We start from the raw sequence: 13,427 nt of genomic DNA on the forward strand, positions 1-13,427 counted from the left end.
GTAGAATACTGACAGTTGAGCTAAGATTTATAGGCAACCTAAAAATTCTGATACCACTTAGCATTCTTTGTCCCCTTTTCTGTTGTTGAGTGACTATTATTAGGGGAAAAAAATGGAGGTTATACTGGAAGTAAGTCATTGTATATTTTCTTTATTTCATGGGTTTCAGTGGCCAAAAAGGTAAGCAGAATGTTCTTAGTTATATCTATCTATATCAACAGTTATGGGACTTGAAGGAATATAACTAAATAAATCAGTAATGTATAAAATAAAAGCTCTTAATTGTGATGAACTTTAACTCACATAAGAGAAGTCACTAAAGATCTAAAATTAGATACCCTAGGATAGGGGAATTGAGCAAGAGCAGATCAGCAAAAGTAGAATGAAATTTCAATCATAATGATATTTAAATTATGAAAGAAGTACATAGGAGGGGATAGAGGAAAGAGTTCATCAGTAGTTTTTCAGAAGGACAGTCTTTTGATTCGACATACCTACTTTCTCTTAACTTTGTATTCCTTCTGATAGCTTGTCTGTATCAGAGCAAGCAGTGATGAAGTGATATCATATTAATCTGGCGCTGCCTTTCTGAATTTTATTAGTTTGAGTTTGATCTCAGTTGCCATCCTACGGGAGAATGTTGCCAGCATGAATGATACTGAGTATGTATTATTTGAGCAACCTTATACCATTTTCTATTTAAGAAAAGTTGGAGAACATGAACATTCAGAAATGGCAGATAGTATTTCCTGGATACATAAATCCATTAAATCTTAAAATAAAAGTCACAAATCGTTGTTTTATCAGTTTTATTTTCATCTTCATATGTCTAGTGCCTAACACATTTCTTGGCATACAATGGGCAGATACCAAATCTTGTTGGTTAACATATGCATATATTATACTATACTATACTATATGTGTGTATTTTAAATACAGACAATTGCAATATATATTTATGTCTTTTTGTCTTATTTCTTTAAATTTTAGGCAAACTTCCCTTGATACTGTGGTTCAGTACTCTCTTTGTTGTTGTTAATCGGTTATATTTCTTTGTTCATGATTCTATTTGGAATTTTCTTGGCAAAAACTGGAGTGGTTCATTATTTCTTTCCCAAGCTCATTTTACAGATGAGGATCTGAGTAAAAAAGGTTAAGAACCTTGAAAAGGATTACAGAGCTAAGGAGGCCAGATTTAAACTCAGGAAGTTGTTTTCCAAACTCCAAGTCTAGTACTCTATCCACTGTGCTACCTATCTGCCTAGTACTTTCAGGAACCATTAAAATAAAAGGGGACCAGATTTGAAACTGAAAAATTTGGGTACATTGATCAGCTGTACAACCACGGGCAAGTCATTTTGTTTTTCTTTAAAGGATAACTAGGATTTAACAAAGCTGGGGATTCAAACCAGGTGCTCTGATTCCAAATCTACTACACTATCCTGTCTTTCAGTTTTGAGTTGCCACTATTATGGATGGATGGATGGATGGATGGATAATAAGTTGGGATACAATTGAATAGTACACAAGAGGCCTGCATTACATTTGGGAAATTGTAATGTTTTCTGTTATCGTATGCTGTTTGTCACTACAAACTCCTTAATTCCAATAAGTTCCTAGGGATGAATTGAAACTCTTAAATAATTTAAAGGAGCAATTGACTCATGATAGACATAGGTAGGGTAAAAATTAGTTTCAAGGGGGATCTGCACAAGAAGTCAAATAAAAGATATTTTAAAAGATGTGGTTGACCAAAACAAGGTAATAGATGAATCATATTGCATTAATGAAATAACAGACGAACAGCCTGAATGATACTCTGTTATGACTAAAGTACTGAAAGAACAAGAGAAATTTCTAGGACATTAGATCTGTTATGAAGGACCTATGGGAAAAATGTATTAGGCATTCATCAAAATGCAATCTTAAAAATATTAGTATTTCTCATTTATAATTATAGTCAAGGTGAATCAAGTTTACGATAAACCAAGTCAGCTCATTTCAACAAATATTTATTATTAAGTACCTACTGTGTTTTCAGGGCATCTTCACAGCTAAAAGGATAGAGGACCAAGCTTGTAGTGAGAGAGGTTTATCTTTGTGAGTTCAAATCTGGTCTCAGACATTTACTCACTGTATTACCATGGGCAAGTCACTTAATCTTCCTCATCTATAAAATAACCTGGAGAAGGAAATGGCAAACTGCTCCAGTGTCTTTGTAAAGAAAACCCCAAATGCGGTCGCAGTCAGACATGACTGAAAATGACTGAACAACAATAAGAACAAAAAATCTTTCAGAAATTGTGCTAAGCACTGAGCATGCATTTGTTTAATGAATTAAAGTTTGCCATGTGTTTCACATATGCTATTTCCTTTTATTTTCTCCATACATATCTTGTTTGTATATAGCATTTAAATGCTATGTCCCCATTGGCCTAGGAACTCTTAAGAGCAGGAACCATTTTTTGTCTTTCTTTGTAACTTCAGTGCTTAACACAGAGCCTGGCAGAGAATAACTGTGTAAGAAATGATTACTGACAATATGACTGTTGACTGATTAATCCTCAAAATAATCTTACAAGGTAGGTACAAATATTGCCAGAATGTTACATATAAGGCACAAAGAAATATTTTGTCTTTTTTATTAAAGCTTTTTAATTTTCAAAACATATTCATGGATAATTTTTCAACATTAACCCTTGCAAAACCTTATGTTCCAATTTTTCCCCACCTTCCCTTCACCCTCTTCCTAAATAGCAAGTAATCCAATATATGTTAAACATGGTAAAAATATATGTTAAATTCAGTATATGCACACATATTTATACAATTACCTTGCTACACAAAAAATCAAATCAAAAAGGAAAAAAAATGAGAAAATAAAATTCCTCCTGCTGGTCATTTCTTATAGAACAATAATATTCCATAACATTCATATACCACAATTTATTCAGCCATTCTCCAATTGATGGGCATCCACATAGTTTCCAGTTTCTGACCACCACAAAGAGGGCTGCCACAAACATTCTTGCACATACAGGTTCCTTTCCCTTCTTTAAGATCTTTTTGGGATATAAGCCCAGTAGTAACACTGCTGGGTCAAAGGGTATACACAGTTTGATAACTCTTTTGGGCATAGTTCCAAATTGTTCTTCAGAATGGTCAGATTCATTCACAATTTCACCAACAATGTATTAGTGTCCTAGTTTTCTCAATCCCCTTCAACTTCTGTCATTATCTTATCCTGTCATCTTAGCCAATCTGAGTGTTGTGTAGTGGTACCACATAGTTGTCTTAATTTTCATTTTCCTGATCAATAGTGATTTAGACCATCTTTTCATATGACTAGAAAAGGTTTTAATTTCTTTATCTGAAAATTGTCTATTCATATCCTTTGATGATTTATCAGTTGGAGAATGGCTTGAAGTCTTATAAATTTGAGTCAATTCTCCATATAGTTTTAGAAATGAGGCTTTTTATCAGAACATTTGAATGTAAAAATGTAAAAAAAATGTAAAAAATGTAAAAAGTTCCCAGTTTGTTGCTTCCCTTCTAATCTTGCCTGTATTAGTTTTGTTTGTACAAAAGCTTTTTTAATTTAATATAATCAAAACTATCTATTTTGTGTTCAATAATAAATTACATTCCTTCTTTAGCCACACATTCCTTTCTTCTCCACAGATCTGAGAGGTAAACTATCATCTGTTCTTTTAATTTGCTTATTATCTCATTCTTTATGTCTAAATCACGAACCCATTTTGACCTTATCTTAATATATGGTGTTAGATGTGGATCAATACCTAGTTTCTGCCATACTAATTTCCAATTTTCCCAGAAGTTTTTGTCAAATAATGAGTTTTTATCCCCAAAGCTGGGATCTTTGGATTTGTTAAACACTGGATTACTATAGACATTGACTATTTTGTCCTCTGAACTTAACCTGTTCTACTAATTGACTAATCTATTTCTTAGCCAGTTCCAGTAGAATTTGAACTCAAATCTTTTGTTTTTCAGATCTCTAGATATAATGCCATGTGGCTGCACTTACATATTTTAGGAAAAAACAAATATGTTATTTAATTGGTGTAAGGAATTCCCAATAAGGAAATTCCTCCTATCTATGCAGATCTGCAATGATTCAGCAATTTATAGACTTAATTTCCTTGAACACTAATAGTCAAGTGACTTACCACATAACTCACAGAGAAAATAGGTCTGAGGCAGTCCTGCAAGGCTGGTATTCTTAACTTAGAGATCAGGTCTCTGTTCATTCCACTGTTTTTCCTTTATACTTTTCTCAATTATTTCAAGCAACTTCTCAAAGTGCAAATTTATTAAATTATTATTTTTTATATCAAGACATAATTTTCAAACAACCAGCTGGGCATGTATTGTCAGAGAGGAACTATCAGTTCTCTTATCTATCATTTTTCCCTACAGAGTTTTGATGGTAGAGATGAGAAGCAAGTCTGTTTCATTCCTGGCACTTCCATAAAAAAGGGACAGTATTTTTAGGTATTTCAAATTATGTTTAGATTTCCCAATAGCCGATGGATTATATATTTAAAGTCATCTTGACTTTTTAAGGTTATTTTTGTGTACACATCTTACACCTGTTGTTGCCAACTATTTTTACTTTCTGTTGGCTGTATTTTAAATGTTTTCTAATTTTTACGAATGAGCATAAAACACCAATGCTTGAGCCATCTTCTGTTTTAAAGTTTCTAGAAAAGTATCATGAGGACTTTTTTTTTTTTTTTTAAATGATCAGCTAAAATACCAACCAACTCCACACTACTGATGGTCCAGAGGTAATCAAAATAAAATAAGTGAGTATATTTTCTGCCTTGTCTGCCCTGAGTTGCAAGTTGCCCTAGGCTAGAGAGTGAGTGTCTATTTGCATGTCTTCTTTATAAATACCATATTTCCTTTCCCCTTGGGATATTTTGAAAGGGTTTGTGCCAGAAGTCTGGGATAGTGCTTAACTTTCTATGGTTAAATATTTCCAAAGTGTGGCCACTATCCAGCTCTCCCAAAACCCTAGGTAAAATACCAGACTGCCAGATATGCACAGCTGGATATGGTTCATTTCTCCCATGACTGCCAAGCTTGCCACATGTCAGTTTGTCTATTTAGGGTGGTTTGGGAGATGATCCAGTAGAAAGAAAAAGTTGTATCAGACCCATAGCCAGTGCCATTCTCCCTATGCTCTTAATTCCTCTCCCTTACAGATGCTTGTGGTTTGTTTATCTTTTTCACTTACGATAGTGGTTCTGAAAGCTGATGGAAAAATAATTGATCCAACCTGGGTAGAACTTTTCCATTCGTAACTTTGCTAAATGATAGCAAATCATGGAAAATCAAAAATTGCAGGTGCCTAAATATTAGCTATTTGAATAGCTATGTCACCTCTGATTCAAAATTAAAATATCCATTTATCATTGAACTTAGCCAATTTTTTTCTATTCAAAGTAGCTAAATTCAGCTTTGTGCCATTTCTTCCACTCTCTGTTCCATTCATTCAAATCAATGCAGTGTAAAGTTTATCTGAGCAATATAAATTGAGCATCTAATCTGCGACTTATGAAGACCCAACTGTCTTGAAAGCCCTCAGCTTCACTATAGCTTGCCATGATTCACAACCCTAATACACCACCAAAAGTATATTGCTCTTGAGCTATATGGACCTTTTAAGAAGAAACTTGGGGTTATTAAAATTATGAACAAGTTCCTAAAGATATTCCAACTCAGTCCTCTCTTCTTCAATTCTGGACCCCAGCACATGTCATATGTAGCCATAGCTATAAATATGAGTATAGATCTCTTTCCCATACATACTCACTGATAGATGAATTCTAAGAGTTGTCAATTTACTTGCATATTATAATATGGACAATAATCATTTTGAATCTATTTAATTTTTCTAGGAATTTACCAAGACTTGATGCAAGCAGCACAATTTTGACCACAAGTAGGAATTCAAAGAGGACTCCATTCTCTAGGGAATCCTTCATTATGAAGTCTGGGTTAGATCTCTCCTATGATGATGTTATGAATTTGGGCTACTGAATTTGAGAATTACTCAAAGATCAGTGGAGAAGGATACAGTAATTGTGAGCATCATTGTTGAACATAATTTTACATAGTTTAACAGAAGCACACAGTAAGTGCTTAATAAGTTCTGAATTGAATCATTTTACAAATAAAACATTGCAAATAAAAGTCAAAGAATATATGCAAAGATATAATTAATGAAATGCATAGCAAGAGGAAGAGATAACTGATGAACAACTTATATGCTCCACTAGCATCCTTGAAATATTATGAGAACATGATAGCAACTCCCTGCACATTGGGTAGACTCCACAGAGTGAACTAAAGGGAGAATATGACTAAAAACATGCTGGACAGGCATAAAATAGATCATTTGTGCTATGTATCATTTAAGGTTATATTTACACTGATAATACCATACATACAGTTGTAAATATTTGTAACGATATCTGAATGATCATGTCCCTATGCTCAAAACAAAGACTCAATAATCGACCTTGGAAATATGTCTATGATATGTCCCTATCTAAAAATGCTTCAGAGGCCCATAATGGACTGTAGCTGTTGTATAACAAGAGCAGAATACAGGAAGTATAGTTGTTTTTCTCCCATGTCATTACAGCAACAACCATTGGACAAGGGAGAAGATATATGTTAATCAAAATAACACATCTTTACCTGACTTCCAGAAGTTTCCTAGCTAGTTCCATAGTTTGTACATTTTGTATGTAGAGTAACTAATTAATAGATTGGACACTTAAGGGACACAATAAATAACTACTTCTTTTAGATACACACAGACACAAACATAAAGGGTCTCATCCAGTTATATTCATGCATAGATGTCCCTGCATCTAAAGGGGTACCATTTGTAACATGCCCTCCTGGCAGTTACAATTACTAGTCTGTCCTAGGCCCAACAGGGTACCTTTGACCACTGACCTTTGCAGTGTCAACTCTACCCGGCTCGCCTCCTCTGAGGCCTTCAAAGGTCTCTGGCCACGATCTCTCGAATCTATAGTTTAATAACCAGTAGTGCACTCAAGAACAGCCATGTGTAATCTTAAAAGCCTTAATTATACCTACTCACATAATGCCCTGACTTGTCAGCTCCCTAGTGAACAGCTAGAAGACCCACGTGTTCACTACCAAACTCCTTACCTCTCAGCTATCCATCAGCTTGGCTTGGCTTGGCTATCCCAGGCTAGGGAGCCAGGTTAAAGAGCCCCAGGTTAAAGAGAGCGACTGCTGTCTGCAGTGGGCTTATAAAGGGCCTGTGAGGTCACACACACAGCCAACCAGCAAGAGATCTGTCACCCAATAAGAAGCTATCTCAATATGGACAGGATCCCACCCACAGGGCAGTCCTATATCCACAGAGAATACTTCTGGGCCACTCAAATCTCCCGTTGCACTATGGCGCTGCCCATTTAAAGGGCCCTTACAATTCCCTTCTCTTGTTTTGTGGGAACCGCATCCTTACATAAAGTCATAAAGAGTCATCAATCAGTACTCTACAAGTAAGCACCTACTATGTGTCTGACACGATGCTAATTACATGGGATATAAAGAAAAAGCAAAAAGAACACCAGTCCTCAAGGAACTCACATTCTAATGAGGAAACAAAAGAAGCTCACTAGTATGAACCTTTAAAAGAATCATACAAAAGGCAAATTATTAGAATTTCAATGTTAAAATGGATCTCTGGGGCCATACAGTCAGTCTTGACCTAAATGATCCCTTATGCAATGTGATCAAACTAATGATCATCAGTCTTTGAGTCTTTACTTAAAGACCTCAATTAAAGAGGGAGTCCCTATATTCTTAGATATATTGTGCTCCAGAATGACTCTAAATCACCAAAAAGCTTTTTCTTTGTTTTTTCTACAGAAAACAAAACTAAGTTTATATCTACCTACAGCTCCATTGACAAGCTAACTAAAGCACAGCTGAAAACATTATCCTCTTATATTACTTCAGAATACTGATTCTCATTCATATTTCTTTATCACATATTTGCTTACAATACTAGGTGAACCTTTTGTGGGCTGATAGATTTTACTGAACCTATCTTTATAATTTCCCTTACTACATTTCCAGGCAGAGTACAATCTAAGTCATGTTAAAATAAATTTCAATAACAATCTATGCATATCTAATGGCAAAACTGGCAAAACCATATCAGAAGGAATTCATCCTAATGGCTTTTGTTAGCCACAACAACAACAAAATTGAATATAAAGCAAAGCTTTTTTTCCAACACTGGCATCAAGGAACAAAGAGAGAGTTTCATAGCATATAGCCACTGCCCTTTAGGGAGGAGTGTACTGGTAAATGTTTGACAGATGGTTTTCTGAAAAGGGAAAAAAATGTACATGACACACTTTTAAATTTAATCTGCAGCATAACATTTTCTCCATCATTTTTTAAAAGTGTAAACAATCAACAAACAGCATATCAAAATCTGATTTGTGGCCAATTTCTGAGATGCAAAATTTAGCTAAAAATTTAACAATCAGCTCTTGTAAGCTTGTGTAAGATGATTCTAACAGCTCTGTCTGTATCTTTAGGTGACCTTGTCTAACTCCTGACCAACAGGCACTTCAGTAATCATGATATGCCTTTTCCTTTCAGTGCTACAATTATAGTGTCCTACTCCTTTGCAACCTTTCTAATGGAGTAAGGAGCTAATGTTTTGATGAACAAGATTATAAATTTGAGTCTTCCTGGAGTCTCTTTTGACTCCCTTTTGCGGCAGATCTCAGGTATCTATCTCTCTCTTCTTTCTCCATCAGAAAATAGTAGTTCAAATAAGCAGGAGTTACGTGTAGTGTGCATAAGAGACATAATTGAGTGCCCTATTTTCATGACTTTCAGAGTAAAAAACAAACAAACAAAAAACCAAACAAAAGGAAAACATAAGTATGTTGGTGCAAAGGACTCACGACTGGAAGTCAGAGTAAATCTGTCCCATTGCCAACTCAAAAACTTGGGTTTGTCGGTTTCTATGTCTGAGCCTCTGCTTCCACATCTATAAAATTAAGGACTTTTAAAAATGACTTTAAAGGCTATACAATTCTCTGATTAACTTTGAACTAAGATTATATAAATGGAATAGAGGCTGGGAATCTTACTAGTTTAGGAAAACAAAAAATGACCAAGGGAATTGTCTCATCTATTTCCCAAACATCAAATTAAATGGGATAGTAGCATTTTTGTCACTGGAATCAATGCTTTCTGAATTTTATGATTTACTGAAATATTATAGCTTTCATTTCATTTAAGATGCTTGATTCACTACCGACATGCTTTTCATAGATATCATAGATTTAAGATTTGGAAGTGACAATAGCAATAATCTAGTACAGAAAAGGAAGATGAAACCCAGAGAAGTTAAGTCATTGAACCAAGATCAGACAGGAGGTAAGTTGAAAAGGCAAGGTTGAAATTCAGGTCCTCCAACTCAAAATCTAAGATCCATTTCTATTATACCATTAAGAAGAAACAAAACCTGGAGTAGTAGGGGGGGAAGTGGATAGAACACTGATTTTGAAGTTAGGAAAATTAAGTTAAATCTGGTCTCAGATATTTGACTAGATGTGTGACCCTGGATAAGTCACTCAACCCCTTTTGAAGGAGAGGAAAGAAGATGGGGGAGAAAGAGGAGGAAAAGGAGAAGGAAGATTATGAGAGATGAGCCCTCAGTTCAGCAGCAAGTCCCTTATTTCTTTACATAAATCTGAAGAGCTTCTTCTGAGACCTGAGGTTCCTTTAAGATCACTAAGAGATCTTCCATTTCCTGAAGGATGTAACAATACCTCCCCAATTCTCTCTAGTATCAAAATTTGGTTTTGTACTATTTGTGAGTACATGAATATTCCAGCAACTTCCTATTCCTTGCAATAACAATGTGATTTGATGTTGTGGTACTTAGTTGGCCTAACAAAAACTTTTGAAAGAGAGGAATTTTGGAACAAAATTTATCTGCTGAAAACTGATAGGCTGCAACACATAATTCCCAGCTTTCCTATTCTTGCAACCAAGGAGTAGGTCTGACCAAAACTGTCCATGTATTCAGTTGGAAGAGAAGAAAGAACACACGCTTTAGGGCTTCCTCTGTTAAAAGCCAGCAGGAATGATTGCATTAAAGAGCCAGGTAACTGATGTCAACAGCCAAGGAATTATTTTGGCTCCACTGTCAAAGAAAACGAAAAACCTTAAAAGTTAAAATTAAAAAGAAGAAATATTTTTTCAAAGAAATATTTATAAGTTCTAAGATTTTGTTTCTGGCAGTATCGACTTTTCTTTTACAATCACTGTAAAAGTCCTACAGAATTCCAAGTTGGCTCTGTAACAATATAGTCTCAGAATAAATATGCCATCTGGGAAAGCTTGATTCAATGTTTCCCACATTCTTTCTCATGTCATTTACCCTTGCTTCCCCCCTCCCTGCAAAATAGCCTACCATGCTCAGGGAAACAGACAGCAGGAACAATAGTTTCTGATTCTAGGGCCAAAATGCAAAGGCCCTCAGCCATTGGAAGAAAAATAGCAGCAGCAGCATGAAACTTCTCTAGTCTAACTGCTAATCAGAGGAAGAGAAGCCATGTCATGAGAAGTGGAAGCCAGTGGTGTGTGCAAAGAAATTGAGAGACCAGTGCCAGTAAATGCCAGGAAAAATGTAACAAGATGCCACTTTGTATTTTCTGTAGCTGGAAGGCCTTTATACTGAGAAATTCAACGTCTTTGAGGCACATTTCATTAGTCTTACTTTAGTGTACACAGGTGGAAGTTATAATTATTTTTATTTCTAAAGGAGGGGGAAAAAGGAAGCATACGAAAACTCAAGAAATAAATTCTAGATCATAGAAAATCTTAGAAGTGGGGTTTAATGTATATTGCTTGATTCTTAACCTCATGTTTTATTAACATGTAATGTCATGTAAAATATATATATATGTCTATGTATATTATGTCTTTCCTAGAAGGAGCACTTTATCTAATAAAATAGAATTCCTATAAATAACTGAGTCATCTGTTTAATGCCAATGGTATGTCTACTAAGTCATTATAAAAAGAGTTGGAAATGATTCCATTTCTTAGAATGTAAGATCTAACAAAACATATACATGTGTATATCTAAGACCTATGATTTAATCAATTTAGGGAACTTCCAATAGGAACACTTTCTCCAGTGATATAGATTGGCACCTCTTTTTTTACAGTTTTTGATGAGAAGTAACTTGCTCATGGGCACATGGGTAGAATGGGTTAGAAACTGAATTTTAACTTTGGTCGTCCTGAGGCTAGTCTTTTGTTATATCATGACATATATTTGATACTTATGACTTCATTTGTATAATATATATGTATAAATACATATGCATGTGTATAAATATATATATATGCATATGTGCTTGTTGATAGATTATATACCTACAAATAGGCAATGAGTTGTATTGGAAAGATAATTATTCTAGGAGTCAAGAAGATATGGACTTTCAAGTTTATATTCCACCTTTGATATTTAGCAGTTAGAACATAGAACATAAATTCTTTGTTTTAGGTAATAGTCTAGTACTTATCTACTGAGTCCCAGGTTAATTGTTTTCTGCATTGGTGGAGGGAATTCCCACACAGGAAATTCATTAAATTAAAGAAATCTCAGATGTGTTGTATGTATATACATTTAGACAAATGGGTATGTGTAGACATTCAAATGTAGTTCATCTTTTAAAAATGATTAAAAATAACAGGAAGGAAAACATATTCCCATCCTTGCTCATTTTAAGTCATTTTTAAGAGTAGGTCACATTGTTTTGCAAATAAGGACTAAGAAGAAAAATGTTGAACATCCCTTTTTTCTATAGCTTAATAGTGAACTATGAATACCATTGTTGTATTTATGCACTGGTCTTCCAACATGATGTATTAAAAATAAATCTCTCTTTGATTATTGTTTCAAAGGAATATGAGGAAAGTAAAAGATAAGAGTAATCAAATGGAAAATTGGTAACAAAGGAAAACTTTTTAAATTTCTAAGAATATATAAAAAATGGAAACAACATAAAACCAAAGAAAAATGAAGTCCCTCTAGTCCAGTGTGACTGTCATAACAGCAACTAAATTAATTATGGGATAACAGCTGCAAAATTTGTGCATGACTCGGTAATGCAAAACTGAACTAACAGTAAGCATTACAAAAGTGGTTGTATAATTTACCTTCAAAGTAAGGCTTCAGGATAAGAGAAGTAACAAGCTCCCTTTGCATTTCCTTATATAATGCCACACTGACTTGTTATATTATCTCAAGTGTGAATGTAATATCATTTGATCTGTTTTGATGAGAAAGGCTGAAAAGAAACCCAATCACTTTTCTTTCCATACTCATTGCCTACAAGCACAGGATGCAATAAATGACCAACTTAAATTTTGGAAGATTGTAGTGTGTATTTTAATGGTCCCTGTGGTAATCTAATTTTATTGTATTTTTTTCAATAGCCACATGAAATTCAAAGAAGGAAATATTATGCAGTCAAACACTTTTCTATGTGGCTGTTAGTTGGGTACTTTGTGTGTCTAATATGATGGGATTTCTATGGCTAAGTACAAAAACAAAAGGATTTTCTTCTCATTTGTCTATATAAATATATAGTATCAGGGTTAATAAATAAATCCATTAGACTTAGTTTCAGAGGTTATCATTCTTTTACATCAGGATATAGACACATTTTTCATGTTTAGATACTGCATTTTTCTTTTTCCTTTTGAAATACTTAAATAAACACAGATTTCTAAGGACCCATGGCTTTAAAACTGGTCTAACTATTTAAATAGCTGTCAAGCTTATTAATAAATACCATATGGTAAAAATTGCTTTCCAGTCAATTTCATGTCTTCCTAACTGTTCCTGCTAATTGTTCTTCTAAAATTGTTTTTGCTTAATTATTCTTATTCTGTGCTTTGTTTTTATTCCATCACTTAAGAATCCACAAATGCCTTTCCATCTACTTTCTCCTAGAACTTATTTAGGTCTTCGAAGGAAAAAATGGAATGCAATAATGCAGCTGTAAAATAAATGCAATACTGGATGCCCTGGTGAAAAGAGAATTACTTGAATCCAATTTCCTGGTCTGCTAGTAAATAATACCTATTTTTAAGTTTTATATTCCTTCAAAGCATATTCTTTTTTTGACAAAAAATTGTCAATCAGTTTCAGCACATGTTATGAAACACTTTGTATGTTATTGTTATTCACTAAATGATCTACCATCATAGTGGCGGAGGTATTATTAAACCAAAATGTAACTGTGATCATATAATTAAATCATAATATAAAAAGTTCTTCATTTCAAGACAGATTCGCCATTGGA

Source organism: Sminthopsis crassicaudata, chromosome 4 (assembly GCF_048593235.1).
Source record: "Sminthopsis crassicaudata isolate SCR6 chromosome 4, ASM4859323v1, whole genome shotgun sequence".
Classification (NCBI taxonomy): domain Eukaryota; kingdom Metazoa; phylum Chordata; class Mammalia; order Dasyuromorphia; family Dasyuridae; genus Sminthopsis; species Sminthopsis crassicaudata.